The sequence below is a fragment of the Neovison vison genome, chromosome 13 (genome assembly GCF_020171115.1).
Source record: "Neovison vison isolate M4711 chromosome 13, ASM_NN_V1, whole genome shotgun sequence".
Classification (NCBI taxonomy): Eukaryota; Metazoa; Chordata; class Mammalia; order Carnivora; family Mustelidae; genus Neogale; species Neogale vison.
Window position 1 is genome coordinate 115,167,634 of NC_058103.1, and position 17,061 is coordinate 115,184,694.

The 17,061-nt window shown below is 39.1% G+C and overlaps 1 protein-coding gene across 2 annotated transcripts in view; it reads right to left on the reverse strand.

Annotated features, from left to right (window-relative positions):
* Positions 1-17,061, reverse strand: part of ADPGK (ADP dependent glucokinase) — a 44,540-nt gene that overhangs the window by 16,472 nt on the left and 11,007 nt on the right. The gene's annotated exons all lie outside the window — the stretch shown is intronic.

Below are 17,061 nucleotides of genomic sequence, written 5' to 3' on the forward strand. Positions count from 1 at the left end.
AAATGGAAATAAGTACATACCTATCAATAATTACTTCAAATGTAAATGCACTAAATGCTCCAATCAAAAGACACAGGGTGCCTGGATGAAAACACCAGAACCATCAACACACTGCCTACAAGAGACCCACTTCAGACCTAAAGATAAATACAAACTGAAAGTGAAGGGAAGAAAAAAGATTTCCATGCAAGGGAAACAAAAAAGCTGGAGTAGCAATACTAAATGAGACAAAACAGATTTTTAAACAAAGACTATTACAAGACAAAGGGCATTACATGATGGATAAAGGGGCCAATCTCACAAGAGGATGGAACAGTTGTAAGTATCTATGCATCCAACATAGGAAATGTTACATATATCTATATATCAATAATGTTGATATATGTTACATATATCTACATATGTTACATGTATCTACATACATATATCTACATGTGTTACACATATCTACATACATATCTATATATGTAGATATATAAAGCAAATATTAACAGACATAAAGGGAGAAATTGATAGTAATACAATAACAGTAGGGTATTTTAACACCCCATTTACATCAACAGATAGACCATCTAGACCAAAAGTCAATAAGGAAAGTGGGTTGGAATGACAAATTAGACCAGGTGGACTTAACAGATATACACAGAACATTCCACCTAAAAATAGCAGAATACACATTCTTTTCAAGTGCATATGGAACATTCTTCAGGCTAATTAATGTTAGGCCACAAAACAAGTCTCAATATATTTAAGATCAAAATCATATCAAGCATCTTTTTAGACTATAATGGTATGGTAACTGGAAATCCATTCCAAGAAAAAAAAGTGAAAAAAAACTATGTAGAAGCCAAACAACATACTACTAAACAACCAATGGGTCAACAAAGAAATCAGTGGAAATTAAAAAAAAATACCTTGAGATGAATGAAAATGGAAACACAGTATTTTAAAAATCTTTGGGGCACAGCAAAAGCAGTTCTAGGAAGGAAGTTTATAGCACTACAGCCTACATCAAAAAATAAGAAAAACTCAAACAATTTTTTGTTAAAGATTTTATTTATTTATTTGACAGAGAGAGGGAACACAAGCAGGAGGAGTGGGAGAGGGAGAAGCAGACTCCCAGTGAGCTGTGAGTCTGATGCAGGGCTCCATCCCAGTACCCTGAGATCATGACCTGAGGTGAAGGCAGATGCTAAATGACTGAGCCACCCACTTGACCCTCAAATAAACAATTTAACCTTGACCAAAAGAAACTAGAAAAAGGGTAACAATAAAAACCCAAAGCAGAAGGAAGGAAATGATACCAAAGAGTAGAGTAGAAATAAATGAAATAGAGACTGAAAGAACAGAAAAGATCGATGAAACTAAGGATTAGTTCTCTGAAAACACAAAAGTGATAAACTTTTAGCCAGAGTCATCCAGAAAAAAAAACAGGGGACTGCTGACAAAATAGAAGAAATGGACAAATTCCTAGAAACCATCTTCTAAGAGTGCAACAGGAAGAAATAGCCTAAACAGACCAATTATTAGTAATGGAATTAAATCAGTAATCAAAAAACTTTCAACAAACAAAAGTCCAGGATCAGATGAAATCACAGGTGAATTCTACCAAACATTTAAAAAATAGTTACAACCTCTTTCTCAAACTATTAAAAAATGACAGAGAGAAAGGAACATGTCCAAATTAATTCTATCAGGCCAACACTACCCTGAAAACAAAAACAGAAAATTATAGGCCAGTATCACTGATGAACATAGATGTAAAAATCCTCAACAAAATATTAACAAACTGCATTTCAAGTACATTAAAAAGATCATTCAGACCTAGCCTCAGCAAAAGGCAACCAAATGGGAAAGGAAGAAGTCAAACTGTGGTTTGCTTGGGGAAGGTGGCAGGGGGATTGGCTAAATGCGTGACAAGTATTGGGAGGGCATTTGTGAGGAGCACTGGGTGTTGTATGGAAGTGATGACTCACAGAATTCTACTAGTGAAACTAGTATTACCCTATACGTTAACTAACTGGAATTTAAATAAAAACTTAAAAAGAAAAACAACTAAGAATTATGGATAAAACAAAATGAAAAAAAGAAAATAACAATAAAAGATCAAATGTGCATGTTCTGGCAAGACAGTTAGAAATCCTGACTCAAGAAAATAAAGCAAGAATCTAGATATTAGGGGGAAAAAAAAACTTTCCACCACAACCAAGTGGGATTTATTCCAGGAATGCAAGAATGGTTTACTTTCCACAAACCAATCAATGTAATATACCACATTAACAAAATGAAGGCTAAAAATCATGTGATCATGAACAGATGCAAAAAAAAAGCATTTAACAAAATATAAAAACTTTTAACAAAATGGGTATAGAGGAAACAACTCATCATAATTAAGGCCATCATATATGACAAACCCAAAGTTAACATTATACTCAACAGATCAAAATCAGGAACAAGACAAGGATGCATCTCTCGCAACTTTTATTCAACACAGTACTGGAAGTTCTAGCTACAGCAATCAGAGAAGAAAAAGAAATAGAAGGCATCTAGACTGTCAAGGAAGAACTAAAACAGTCACTATTTGCAGATGACATAATGCTATATTTAGAAAACACAAAAGACTCCACCAAAAAAACTGTGGGATCTAATTCAGTAAAGTCACAGTACACAAAATATACAGAAATCTGTTGCATTCTATATGGAAACAAACTAGCAGGAAAAAAATTAAGAAAAAAAAATACCATTTACAATTGCACTAAAAGGAATAAAATGGGGAGTCAAGATGGCAGAGAAGTAGCAGGCTGAGACTACATCAAGTAGCAGGAGATCAGCTAGATAGCTTATCAAACCATTGCAAACACCTACAAATCCAACAGGAGATCGAAGAGAAGAAGAGCAACAATTCTAGAAACAGAAAATTGACGGACCACTTTCTGAAAGGTAGGGCGGAGAAGTGAATCCAAAGCGACGGGAAGAGAGACTGCGGGGGGCAGGGGCCGCCTCCCGGCAAGCAGCAGAGCAATGGAGCACAAAATCAGGACTTTTAAAAGTCCGCTCCACTGAGGGACATTGCTCCAGAGGCTAAACTGGGGTGAAGCCCACGTGGGGTCAGCGTGGTCCCAGGTCCCATGGAATGACAGAAGGATCGGGGGTATCTAAGTGTCACAGAGCTCGCAGGTATTAGAGTGGGGAAACTGGGTACAGAGACAAAGCCGAGGAGTGAGCCTGCAACTCAGGGTTACCTTGAACAGGTCACAGGCTGGATGAGCTCCCGGCCCGGCCAGAGACCAGGGAGAAGAGAGTGACTGAGCGCTTTTATCTGAAGGGGAGTGATTGAGCGCTTTTCTCTGAGGGCGCACTGAGGAGTGGGGCCCTGAGCTCTCCGCTCCTCCCAACGGAGACTGGGAGGCCGCCATTATCATTCTCATCCTCTGGAACTCTATGGAAAGCATTCAGGGAATAAAAGCTCCCCAAAGCAAACTGAACCCGAGCAGAACTACTCAGCCCAGCCCCTGGTAAGGGCGGGGCAATTCCGCCTCAGGCAAAGACACTTTAGAATCACTACAACAGGCCCCTCCCCCAGAAGATCAACAAGAAATCCAGCCAAGACTAAGCTCACTTACCAAAGAGAATAGTGGAATTCCAGAGGAGAAAGCAAAGCAAGGAATTCATGGCTTTTTCCCCATGATTCTTTAGTCTTGCAGTTAATTTTTTTTTCTTCTGCTAAATTTTTTTAACTTTTACCCTTTCCTCTTTCAATGTTTTTTTAACTAGTTTATCTCAAAAATAATAATCTTTCAAAAAAATAATATCTTTCCAAAAAAATTATAATCTTTTTTGAACCTTCATTATTATAGTCATATTTTATCCTTCATGGTATCTAACTATATTTTTTGTATACACATAGGGTTTTTTCTTCTAAAAAATTTGGGGTACAAATTCTCCTAATAGAACAAAATATACCCTAAAACCTAGCTCCGGGCTTGTTCTAGTCTCCAGCCTGAGCAAATTCTCTCCACTTTCTTTTCTTTTATTCTCCCAACCAACTTACTTTATCAACTCCTTTTTTAGAAATTAAAAATTTTTTTTATCTTTATAGGCATATTCCATCCCTTCATTGTGTCTACCCTTATATATGTTCTCCATTCTTTAAAATTTTGGGAGGTAGTTTCTTCTAAGAGACCAAAATACTCCCAAAATTAAGTGTATGACCCTGTTCTAGTCACCAGTCACCATTATATATATATATATAATATATATATATTAGACTGGTGACTAGAACAGGTCTTTTGAATATTTATTGAAAATATTTTTTCAATATTTTAAAATATTTGTTTTCAACTTTTTTTTCCTGAACTACTTTTTTTTTTTTTAAAAAAGATTATTTATTTATTTATTTGACAGAGAGAAATCACAAGTAGACGGAGAGGCAGGCAGAGAGAGAGAGAGGGAAGCAGGCTCCCTGCTGAGCAGAGAGCCCGATGTGGGACTCGATCCCAGGACCCTGAGATCATGACCTGAGCCGAAGGCAGCGGCTTAACCCACTGAGCCACCCAGGCGCCCTCCTGAACTACTTTTTATCCCCTTTCTCCCTCCCACGATTTGGGATCTCTACTGATTTGGTTAAAGCACATTTTCCTGAGGTCTTTGTCACCCTTTTAGTATTTTATTTGCTCCTTCATATAATCTTATCTGGAGAAAATGACAAGGCTTTAAAACTCACCACATTAAAAAAAAAGAACAAGAGGCAGTACTGAAGGCTATCGACTTACGCAATACGGACATTGGTAATATGTCAGATCTAGAGTTCAGAATGACAATTCTCAAGGTTCTAGCTGGGCTCGAAAAAGGCATGGAAGATATTAGAGAAACTCTCTCCGGAGAGATAAAAGCCCTTTCTGGAGAAACAAAAGAACTAAAATTAACCAAGTTGAAATAAAAAAAGCTATTAATGAGATGCAATAAAAAATGGAGGCTCTTCCTGCTAGGATAAATGAGACAGAAGAAAGAATTAGCGATATAGAAGACCAAATGACAAAGAATAAAGAAGCTGAGCAAAAGAGAGACAAACAAATACTGGACCACGAGGGGAGAATTCCAGAGATAAGTGACACCATAAGATAAAACAACATTAGAATAATTAGGATTCCAGAAGAAGAAAGAGAGAGGGGAGCAGAAGATATATTGAAGAGAATTATTGTAGAGAATTTCCCTAATATGGCAAAGGGAACAAACATCAAAATCCAGGAGATGCAGAGAACCCCCCTCAAAATCAATAAAAATAGGTCCACACCCCATCACCTAATAGTAACATTTACAAGTCTTAGCAACAAAGAGAAAATCCTAAAAGCAGCCCGGGAAAAGAAGTCTGTAACGTACAATGGTAAAAACATTAGATTGGCAACAGACTTATCCACAGAGACCTGGCAGGCCAGAAAGAACTGGTATGATATATTCAGAGCACTAAACGAGAAAAACATGCAGCCAAGAATACTATATCCAGCAAGGCTATCACTGAAAATAGAAGAAGACAGAAAAAGCTTCCAGGACAAACAAAAACTGAAAGAATTTGCAAACACCAAACTAGCTCTACAAGAAAGATTGAAAGGTGGTCTCTAGGCAAAGAGAGACCCTAAAAGTAGTAGATCAGAAAGGAACAGAGACAATATACAATAACAGTCACCTTACAGGCCATACCATGGCACTAAATTCATATCTCTCAATAGTTACCCTGAATGTAAATGGACTAAATGCCCCAATCAAAAGACACAGGGTATCAGAATCGATAAAAAAACAAAACCCATCAATATGCTGCCTACAAGAAACTCATTTTAGACCCAAAGACACCTCCAGATTTAAAGTGAGGGGGTGGAAAACAATTTACCATGCTAATGGACATCAGAAGAAAGCTGGGGTGGCAATCCTTATATCAGACAAATTAGATTTTAAACCAAAGAGTATAATAAGAGATGAGGAAGGACACTATATCATACTCAAAGGGTCTGTCCAACAAGAAGATCTAACAATTTTAAATATCTATGCCCCAACATGGGAGCAGCCAACTATATAAACCAATTAATAACAAAATTAAAGAAACACATCAACAATAATACAATAATAGTAGGGGACTTTAACACTTCCCTCACTGAAATGGACAAATCATCCAAGCAAAAAATCAACAAGGAAATAAAAGCCTTAAATGACACACTGGACCAGATGGACATCACAGATATATTCAGAACATTCCTTCCCAAAGCAACAGAATACACACTCTTCTCTAGTGCACACGGAACATTCTCCAGCATAGATCACATCCTGGGTCATAAATTAGGTCTCAAATGGCATCAAAAGATTGGGATCATTCCCTGCATATTTTTCAGACCACAGTGCTCTGAATCTAGAACTCATCACAAGAGGAAATTTGGAAAGAACCCAAATACATGGAGACTAAACAGCAACCTTCTAAAGAATGAATGGGTCAACCAGGAAATTAAAGAAGAATTGAAAAAATTCATGGAAACAAATGATAATAAAAACACAATGGTTCAAAATCTGTGGGACACAGCAAAGGCAGTCCTGAGAAGAAAATATATAGTGATACAAGCCTTTCTCAAGAAACAAAAAAGGTCTCAAATACACAACCTAACCCTATAGCTAAAGGAGCTGGAGAAAGAACAACAAAGAACGCCTAAACCCAGCAGGAGAAGAGAAAAAATAAAGATCAGAGCAGAAATCAATGAAATAGAAACTAAAAAAACAATCGGACAAATCAACTAGGAGCTGGTTCTTTGAAAGAATTAATAAGATTGATAAATCCCTGGCCAGATTTATCAAAAAGAAAAGAGAAAGGACCCAAATAAATAAAATCATGAATGAAAAAGGAGAGATCACAACTAACACCAGAGAAATACAATTTTAAGAACATACTATGAGCAACTCTACGCCAGTAAATTCGACAACCTGGAAGAAATGGATATATTTCTAGAGATATATAAACTACCACAACTGAACCAGGAAGAAATAGATAACCTGAACAGACCCATAACCAGTAAGGAGATTGAAACAGTCATCAAAAATCTCCAAACAAAAGCCTAGGGCCAGACGGCTTTCCAGGGGAATTTTACCAAACATTTAAAGAAGAATTAATTCCTAGTCTCCTGAAACTGTTCCAAAAAATAGAAATGGAAGGAAAACTTCCAAACTCATTTTATTTTATTTTTTTTAAAGATTTTATTTATTTATTTGACAGACAGAGATCACAAGTAGGCAGAGAGGCAGGCAGAGAGATAGAGAAGAGGAAGCAGGCTCCCTGCAGAGCAGACAGCCCGATGTGGGGCTCGATCCCAGGACCCTGGGATCATGACCCGAGCTGGAGGCAGAGGCTTTAACCCACTGAGCCACCCAGGCACCCCCCAAACTCATTTTATGAGGCCAGCATCACCTTGGTCCCAAAACCAGACAAGGATCCCATCAAAAAAGAGAATTACAGACCAATATCCTTGATGAACACAGATGTGAAAATTCTCACCAAAGCACTAGCCAATAAGATCCAACAGTACATTAAAAGGATTATTCACCACAACCAAGTGGGATTTATTCCAGGTCTGCAAGGTTGGCTCAACATCCTCAAATCAATCAATGTGATACAATACATTAATAAAAGAAAGAACAAAAACCATATGATACTCTCAAAAAAAAAAAAAAACCATATGATACTCTCAATAGATGCTGAAAAAGCATTTGACAAAGTACAACATCCCTTCCTGATTAAAACTCTTCAAAGTGTAGGGACAGAGGGCACACACCTCAATATTATCAAAGCCATCTATGAAAAACCCACTGCAAATATCTGCTAAGGTCCGGAACATGGCAGGGATGTCCGTTATCACTACTGCTATTCAACATAGTAATAGAAGTCTTAGACTCAGCAATCAGACAACAAAAAGAAATTAGAGGCATCCAAATCAGCAGAGAAGAAGTCAAACTATAACTCTTTGCAGATGATATGATACTACATGTGGAAACTCAAAAGGCTCCACTCCAAAACTGCTAGAACTTGTACAGGAATTCAGTAAAGTGTCAGGATATAAAATCAACGTACAGAAATCAGTTGCATTTCTTTACACCAACAACAAAACAGAAGAAAGAGAAATTAAGGAGTCAATCCCATTTACAATTACACCCAAAACTATAAGATACCTAGGAATAAACCTAACCAAAGAGGCAAACAATCTATACTCAGAAAACTACAAAGAACTCATGAAAGAAATTGAGGAAGACACAAAGAAATGGAAACATGTTCCATGCTCATGGACTGGAAGAACAAATATTGTGAAAATTTCTATGCTACCTAAAGCAACCTACACATTTAATGCAATCCCTATCAAACTCCCACCCATTTTTTTCAAAGAAATGGAACAAATGATCCTAAAATTAATACGGAACCAGAAAAGACCTCGAATAGCTAAAGGAATATTGAAAAAGAAAGCCAAAGTTGGTGGCATCACAATTCCAGACTTCAAGCTCTATTACAAAGCTGTCATCATCAAGAAAGTATGGTACTGGCACAAAAACAGACACATAGACCAATGGAACAGAATAGAGAGCCCAGAAAAAGACCATCAACTCTATGGTCATCTTCGACAAAGCAGGAAGGAATGTCCAAAGGAAAAAAGACAGCCTCTTCAACAAATGGCGTTGGGAAAATTGGACAGCCACATGCAGATAAATGAAATTGGGCCATTTCCTTACACCACACACGAAAATAGACTCAAAATGGATGAACGACCTCAATGTGAGAAAGGAATCCATCAAAAATCCTTGAGGAGAACACATGCAGCAACCTCTTCGACCTCAGCCACAGCAACTTCTTCATAGGAACATTGCCAAAGGCAAGGGAAGCAAGGGCAATGAACTACTGGGATTTCATCAAGATCAAAAGTTTCTGCACAGCAAAGGAAACAGTCAACAAAACCAAAAGACAACTGACAGAATGGGAGAAAATATTTGCAAACGACATATCGGACAAAGGGCTAGTATCCAAAATCTATAAAGGGCTCAGCAAACTCAACATCCAAAGAGCAAATAATCCAATTGAGAAATGGGCAAAGGACATGAACAGATATTTCTGCAAAGAAGACACCCAGATGGCCAACAGACACATGAAAAAATGCTCCACATCACTCAGCATCAGGGAAATACAAATCAAAACCGCAATGAGATACCACCTCACGTCAGTAAGAATGGCTAAAATTAACAAGTGGGGAAATGACAGATGCTGGCGAGGATGTGGAGAAAGGGGAACCCTCCTACACTGTTGGTGGGAATGCAAGCTGGTGCAACCACTCTGGAAAACAGCGTAGAAGTTCCTCAAAAAGCTGAAAATAGAGCTACCCTGTGACCCAGCAATTGCACTATTGGGTATATACCCTAAAGATACAAATGTAGTGATCCGAAGGGGTACATGCACCCGAATATTTATAGCAGCAATGTCCACAATAGCCAAACCATGGAAAGAACCTAGATGTCCATCAACAGATGAATGGATAAAGAAGATGTGGTACATATATGCAATGGAATATTACGCAGCCATCAAAGGAAATCTTGCCATTTGCGACGAAGTGGATGGAACTAGAGGGTATTGTGCTTAGCAAAATAAATCAATCGGAGAAAGACAACTATCATATGATCTCCCTGATATGAGGAAGTGGAGATGCAACATGAGGGGGTTTGGGGGGTAGCAAAAGAATAAATGAAACAAGATGGGATCGGGAGGGAGATAAACTATAAGAGACTGTTAATCTCACAAAACAAACTGAGGGTTGCTGGGGGTGGGGGGAGGGAGAGAGTGGTGGGGTTATGGACATTGGGTAGGGTATGTGCTATGGTGAGTGTTGTGAAACGTGTAAACCTGGCGATTCACAGACCTGTACCCCTGGGGATAAAAATACATGATATGTTTATTAAAAAAAATTTAAAAGTTAAAAAAAAAAAAGAATAAAATGTTAGGATACCTGGGTGGTTCAGCCGGTTAAGCCTCTGGCTTTGGCTCAGGTCCTGGGATTGAGGTGAGTCTTACATCAGTCTTCCTGCTCAGGGTGGAGCCTACCTCTCCCTCTGCCTGCTGCCCCCTGCTTGTGCTCTTTCTCTCTCTCACAATAAATAGATAAATAAAATGTTAAAAAATGTTAAAAAAAAAAAAGTGAATCATTAAAAAAAATAAAATGTCTAGGAATCAATTTAACCAAGGAGGTGAAGAACCTGAACTCTGAAAACCGTAAGACAGTGATGAAAGAAATCAAAGATGACACAAATAAATGCAAAGACAGACCATGCTCTTGGACTGGAAAAATTAATATCGTTAAAATGTCCATACTACCCAAAGCAATCTACAGATTCAGTGGGATCCCTACTGAAGTACCAATAACATGTTTTCACAGAACTAAGAACAAATAATACTAAAATTTATATGGTATCAGAAAAGACCATGAACAGCTAAAGCAATTTCAAGAAAGAATAACAAAGCTGGAGGCTCACACTCCCAGATTTCAGGCTACATTACACAATACTATAGTAATTGAAACAGTATGGTACTGGCATAAAAGATCAATGGAACAAAATAGAAAGCCCAGAAATAAACCCATGCTTATATGGCCATTCAATGACAAAGGAGGCAAGAGTATACAATGGAGAAAAGACAGTTCCTTCAATAAATTAGTTGAGAGAACTGGACATCTACCTGCAAAAGAATGGAACTTGGTCACTTTCTTCCATCATATCCAAAAGGAAACTCAAAATGGGTTACATGTAGGTCTTCTAAGTTCTGAAACCATAAAACTCCTAAAACAGACAATAAGTTCTTGGACATCAGTCTAAGCAGTATTTTTTTGATTTGTCTCCTCAGTCAAGGGCAACAAAAGCAAAAATAAACAAGTGGGACTAGATGAATCTAAAAAGTTTTACATCAGGGCACCTGGGTGGCTCAGTAGGTTAAAACCTCTGCCTTTGGCTCAGGTCATGATCTCAGGGTCCAGGGATAGAGCCTCGCATAGGGCTCTCTGCTCAGCGGGAAGCTTGCCCCTCCCCCCAACTTGTGATCTCTGTCAAATAAATAAATTTTAAAAAACCTTTAAAAAGCTTTGCATAGCAAAAGAAATCATCAACAGAATGAAAAGACAACCCAATGAATGGGAGGTACCTGCAAATGAAGTATCTGAATCAAGGGTTAATAATGAAATATGTGAGAAACTCATCTATCTTACACCAAAAAAAAACCTGACTTTAAAAAAAATGGGTAGAGGACTGGAAGAGATATTTTTCCAAAGACAAAGAGATGCCCAACAGACACACTGAAAGATGCTCAGCATCAGTCATCATCAGGGAAATGCAACACAAATCAAAACCACAGTGAGAGATAACCTCATGCCTTTCAGAATGGCCAGTATCAAAAAGGTAAGAAACAACAGATGTTGAGGATAAAGGAACCACTATGCACCACTGACAGGAATGTAACAGTCTGGTGAAACCACTCTGGCAAACAGAACAGAGATTCGTCAAAAAATTAAAAATACAAATACTGTATGATCTAGCACATCTACTCCTAGGTATTTACCCAAAGAAAATGAAAACACTGGGGCACCTGGGTGGCTCAGTGGGTTAAAGCTTCTGCCTTCGGCTCAGGTCATGATCCCAGAGTCCTGGGATCAAGCCCCACAATGGGCTCTCTGCTCAGTGGGGAACCTGCTTGCTCCTCTCTCTCGGCCTGCCTCTCTGACTACTTGTGATTTCTGTCTGTCAAATAAATAAATAAACTCTTAAAAAAAAAGAAAAAAAGAAAATGAAAACACTAATTCTAAAAGAATAATGGGATGCCTGGGTGGCTCGGTTGGTTAAGTATCCAACTCTTGATTTCAGTTCATGTCTTGATCTTAGGGTCATGAGTTCAAGCCCTGTTGGGCTCTGTGCTAGGAATGGAGCCTACTTAACAAACAAACAAACAAACAAACCTACCCCTATGTTCACTGCAGCATTATTTACTTTAGCCAAGATATGGAATCAGTCTAAATATCCCTGACAGATGAATGGTTAAAGAAGATGCTATATATATACAATGCCATATTACTCAACCATAAAAAAGAATTAAACCTTGCCATCTAAAACAACATGGATGGGCCTACAGGATATTCTGCTAAGTGAATTTGATTTTACTTCAATGTAAAACATAATACTATGCAGCCATCAAAAGAAATGAAATCTTGCCATTTGCGACGACGTGGATGGACCTAGAGGGTATCATGCTTAGTGAAATCCGTCAATCGGAGAAAGACAATTATCATATGATCTCCCTGATATGAGGAAGCGGAGATGCAACATGGGGGGTTAAGGGGTTAAGAGAAGAATGAATGAAATAAGATGGGATTGGGAGGGGGACAAACCATAAGCGACTCTTAATCTCACAAAACAAACTGAGGGGTGCTGGGGGGAGGGGGTTTGGGAGAAGGGGGTGGGGTTATGGACATTGGGGAGGGTATGTGCTATGGCGAGTGCTGTGAAGTGTGTAAACCTGGCGATTCACAGACCTGTACCCCTGGGGATAAAAATATATGTTTATAAAAAATAAAATTAAAAAGAAGAAAAAAAAAAAAGAACAAACAAAACAAAATTCCTGAATATACAGAATGAACTCATGGCTGCCAGAGGGAAAGGTGGTAGAGGGACGGGCAAACAAAGGTAAAGGGGATAGGGTACAAACTTCCACTTAAAAATAAGTCATAGAGAGGCGCCTAGGTGGCTCAGTCGGTTAAGCATCTGCCTTCAGCTCAGGTCATGATCCCAGGGTCCTGGGATTGAGTCCCACATCAGGCTCCCTGCTCAGCAGAGAGCCTGCTTCTCCCTCTCCCTCTGCCTGCTGCTCTGCCTACTTGTGCTATCTCTTTGTCAAATAAATAAATAAAATCTTAAAAAAAAAAATAAGTCATAGGGATGGGGAGCATAGGAAATATAGTAGAAAATATAATATCTTTGTATGGTGACAAATGATAATTATACTTATCATGGTATTTTGTAACATATGTAAATATCAAATTACTATGTTATACACCTAAAAGTAATATTCTGTGTCAATTGTACTTCAAGAAAAGGATGAACTTCCCAGAAAAAAGACAATATAAGTTACCAATATCAAGAACAAGAGATATCACTGTAGATTCTATAGATCTTAAAAGGATAAGAGAATACAACGATTTTATGCCAATAAATTCATCAAATTAGAGGATATGGACAAATTCCTTGAAACAAAATCTGAATTTCTCCATATCTATTAAAGAAATCACATTTGTTGTTAAAAACCTTTCCACATCAAAAACTCGAGGCCTAAAGGGTTTCACTGGTGAATTCTACAAACAATTAAGAAAATATTTCTCGGGGCGCCTGGGTGGCTCAGTGGGTTAAGCCGCTGCCTTCGGCTCAGGTCATGATCTCGGGGTCCTGGGATCGAGTCCCGCATCGGGCTCTCTGCTCAGCAGGAAGCCTGCTTCCCTCTCTCTCTCTGCCTGCCTCTCTGTCTACTTGTGATTTCTCTCTGTCAAATAAATAAATAAAAATCTTTAAAAAAAAAAAAAAAAAGAAAATATTTCTCAACTTTTTTTTTTTTTTTGGTTAAAGATTTTTGTTTATCTATGACTCAGAGAGATCGCTAGAGAGGGAACACAAGCACGGGGGAGCTAGAGAGGAAGACGCAGGCTCCCCACTGAGTAGGGAGCCTGATATGGGGCTCGATCCCAGGATGCTGGAATCATGACCTGAGCTGAAGGCAGACATTTAACAACTGAGCCACCCAGGCTCAGTTCCCAACTCATTCTATAAGGTCAGTATTACCCTGATACCAAAACCAGGCAGACATACAAGGAAAGTACAGACCTCATAAAAATTGACACCAATTTTAATTTTTTTTAGATTTTATGTATTTCTTTGAGAGAAGGAGAGCTCCACAAGGAGAGCTGTGAGCCCAATGCGGGCCTCGATCCCGGGACTCCAGGATCATGACCTGAGCCAAAGGCAGTCGCCTAACCAACTGAGCCACCCAGGTGCCTGATGCAAATTTTTAAGGCAAAATTTTGTAAACTGAATCCATCAATATGAAAAATGAAAATACATCGAACCAGGTGAGGTTTATCCTAAGGATTCAGGTTGGTTTAATACCTGGAAACCAATGTAATTATCACATATCAAACTGAAAAGCGAAAACCATTCAATCTCAAAAGATGCAAAAACAGTATTTGATGAAATATAGTATCTATTCCTAATTCTTGGCTAAACAACATAAATACATTTTTTTTTTAAGATTTTTATTTATTTATATGACAGAGATCACAAGTAGGCAGAGAGGCAGGCAGAGAGAGAGAGAGAGGTGGAAGCAGGCTCCCTGCTGAGCAGAGCACCCGATGTGGGGCCTAATCCCAGGACCCCGGGATCATGACCTGAGCTGAAGACAGAGGCTTTAACACACTGAGCCACCCAGGCGCCCCCATAAATACATTTTCTAAAGGCCCTCTCTACCCCCTGCACAGTTTCCATTCTACTATTCCACTAAATTTGCCTTTGCTATACTGCTTCTGAGACCAATACAGCATGGCCATTAAGAGTGGGAACTCTGGGGGCGCCTGGGTGGCTCGGTGGGTTGGGCCGCTGCCTTCGGCTCGGGTCATGATCTCGGGGTCCTGGGATCGAGTCCCACGTCAGGGTCTCTGCTCAGCAGGGAGCCTGCTTCCTCCTCTCTCTCTCTCTGCCTGCCTCTCTGCCTACTTGTGATCTCTGTCAAATAAATAAATAAAATCTTTAAAAAAAAAAAAAAAAAAAAAGAGTGTGAACTCTGGGGATGCCTGGGTGGCTCAGTTGGTTGAACACTGCCTTCAGCTACAGGCATGATCCCAGGGTCCTGAGATAGAGTCCCGCATCGGGGGGGTCCTTGCTCAGCAGGGAGCCTGCTTCTTTCGCTGCCTCTGCCTGCCTCTCTGCCTGCTTGTGTGTACGCTCTCTCTCTCTGGCAAATAAATAGAATCTTAAAAAAAAAAAAAAAAAAAAAGAGTGTGAACTCTGGAGCTGTAATACCTGGGTTCAAATCCCAGCTCCACCCTTAATGGGTGTGCAACCCTGAACAGTTATAATTTCTTCATGCCTCATTTTTCCTATCTACAAAGTGGGGATAATAATAGGACTTCTCTTATAGGGCATCATAAAGTTAAATGAATTCATATATATACAAAGCACTAAAAACAGTGCCTGACATATAATAAGAACTATGTAAGCGTTAACTATTATTTTTATTATTACCTTTGGAAAATACCTAGCCCTTAACCTCTGGTTGATCTCAGACGATCACTTTGTTGAGAAGCATTTCAGCAGGTTAAACTAAATCTGAGAGATTAGTACAGAGTCGTTAAGGTCACGGAGAGCCAGAGCTTGAATCCTGGCTCAGTTAATTCCACGCTAGGTGTCCTGAGGCTCATTGCTTAACCTCTTTTCTCATGCTCAAAAGGGTCTTAGTATCTTACTTCTTCAGACTGTTAGGAGGCCTGTGTCGAAAATCCCTTTTCTTTTCTCAATCTCCCACCAAAGCCAGACTTACTTTACCAGGATGTCTTCCAATTGGACTGGTCCTAGGCCTGGCTTTTCCAGAAACCAAGAGCAAATGCTGGCCTCTGAAGAGGTCGATATTGAAAGGTCAATCCTGTATTCACCCAGAACTTTTGGGGTGTTGTCCTCTCAGAAGCCAGAATTACTTCTCAGGGTCATGAGAATGCCTTTTGGGGACCAGGATTCTGATGGGAAAAGCCTGGCTCTAACGAGCTTATAACTGGTCTTCTATCAACTGACTTTCAGAAATACTAAACCACATTTGGTTCATCTTTGTCGAGTCTATCTTCTTTGTCCTCATGTATGGTTTAGTATTTCTGAAAGTCAGTCCTAGAACTTCCAGTCTCTATTTGGGAGTTAATTAGTACCTTAAAGACAGTGGCTACAAAAAAATCTGTATTTCCAATCCTAATGTTTTATAAGAACTTTAATTTTTATTAAAATGCCACTGCTCACACTTTAACATGCTCTCCACATCTATCTCTTGGTGTACAATGTGGCTCCATATGCATTTTCCTCCTCAAATAGCCAATTATCTGTATTTCTGGGTATCTCTGGGGTTTTGATTCTGTGCTCCTGACCTAAATTTCTATTTTCAGGCCAGGTCCCACAAACTTGAGGACTACTCATGATTCCCCACTGTCATCAGTAGCCACATCTATTCTGCATTCTCAAGTTTGTTTACTCTGGATTCATCTTTGTCGAGTCTATCTTCTTTGTCCTCATGTATGGTTTAGCATCAAGTGATTCTATCTTAATTCATTTTTTTCTTTTTTTTGAGAGCATGCACACAAACACAAGTACATGGTGGGAGCAGGGCAGAGGGAGAGGGAAAGTATCTCAAGCAGGCTCCATACCCAGCATGGAGCCCAACATGGGGCTCCATCCCATGACCCTGATATCATAACCTGAGCAGAAGTCTAGAGTCAAACACTCAGACGACTGCGCCACCCAGGCACTCCTCAAGTGAGTCCATTTTTAGTAGGCTTCAGACACATCTGTTTCTTCCCTTCTGGTTGCTCAAATTCAAATCTTAATCATTTTACAATACTGCAAGAGCAAAAACCTCCTTGCTGGCCTCCCCCTATTCAACTCATAGCAGAGAACTTTCCTACTCACATGTTATTTTGAATATAGCAGTAATTTTTAATTCCGTTTAAACCAAATGGTTTAAGACCTGAAGACACCCTCCCCTATCGACTTCCATCTAAAGGCCTTCATTTCCCAACACTCTGGATCCAGGATCATCAATATAGCCAACTCTATTTTTCTCTCATCAGTGTGTTCCCTAGTCCCAGGTACTGATTCCACAGCCCAAATCCTCTCAACTGTCATGTGATATAATATTTAAGAATATGGGGGCTAGGGTTCTAGGTTAGAAAAGCTCCATTTCTGATTAACTATGACCCTCTTCATGCCTCAAGCTTC